Raw genomic sequence first — 1212 nt, 5'->3', positions numbered from 1 at the left:
GATCTCTCTTGTCTTATTGCTCTTGCAAGAGTTTCAAGTACTATGTTAAAGAGAAGTGGGGATAGTGGGCAACCTTGTCTGGTTCCTGAATTCAGTGGGAATGCTTCCAGTTTTTCTCCATTTAGAATGGTATTTGCTGTGGGCTTGTTATATATGGCCTTAATTATGTTGAGATATGTTCCCTCCAGTTCAATTCCCTCTAGGACTTTGGACATAAATGCATGTTGAATTTTGTCAAAGGCCTTCTCTGTTTTTATTGAGATGACCATGTGGTGGTTCTTGTCCTTGAGCCCATTTATATGATTTATGATGCTTAATATAGGTTTTTAAAGTATTCCCTTATAATGTTCTATATATTTATGGTGTCTGTTGTGATGTTTCCCATTTCATCTCTCATTTTGTTGATTTGGTGGTGCTCTTTCTTTCTTTTGGTAAATTGGGCTAGCGGTCTGTCAATCTTGTTTATCTTTTCAAAGAACCAGCTCTTGGAATTGTTGATTCTTTGTATTGTTTTCTTTGATTCAATTTCATTGATCTCTGCCCTGATTTTTGTTATTTCTTCTTGTCTGCAGGGTTTGGGTTTTGTTTGCTGTTGCTTTTCAAGTGTGTTGAGTTGCAGTGTTAAGTCATTTATTTGTGTTCTTTCTGATTTTTTGATGTAGGCACTTAGAGCTATAAATTTCCCTCTAAGAACGGCTTTCAGCATGTCCCAGAGGTTTTGTTGTGATGTTCCCTTTCATCTCTGATTTTGTTGATTTGGAGATGTTCTTTCTTTCTTTTGGTTAATTGGACTAGCAGTCTGTCAATCTTATTTATCTTTTCAAAGATCCAGCTCTTGGAGTTGTTGATTCTTTGTATTGTTTTCTTTGTTTCAATTTCATTAATTTCTACTCTGATTTTTGTTATTTCTTCTTGTCTGCTGGGTTAGGGTTTTGTTTGCTGTTGCTTCTCAAGTGCCTTGAGTTACAATGTTAAATCATTTATTTGTGTTCTTTCTGATTTTTTGATGTAGGCACTTAGAGCTATAAACTTCCCTCTAAGGACAGCTTTCAGCATGTCCCAGTGGTTTTGTTGTATTGTATTGTCCTTTTCATTTAATTCCAGGAATACTTTTATTTCTTCATTTCTCTTATGACCCATTCACCATTCAGGAGTGTGTTGTTTAATCTCCATGTGTTCAGGTGGTGATTAGGGCTTCTTCTGGTGTTGATT

The sequence above is a fragment of the Nannospalax galili genome, unplaced genomic scaffold (assembly GCF_000622305.1).
Source record: "Nannospalax galili isolate Female #2095 unplaced genomic scaffold, S.galili_v1.0 scaffold155, whole genome shotgun sequence".
Lineage (NCBI taxonomy): Eukaryota > Metazoa > Chordata > Mammalia > Rodentia > Spalacidae > Nannospalax > Nannospalax galili.
Note: the sequence above shows the minus strand (reverse complement) of the source record.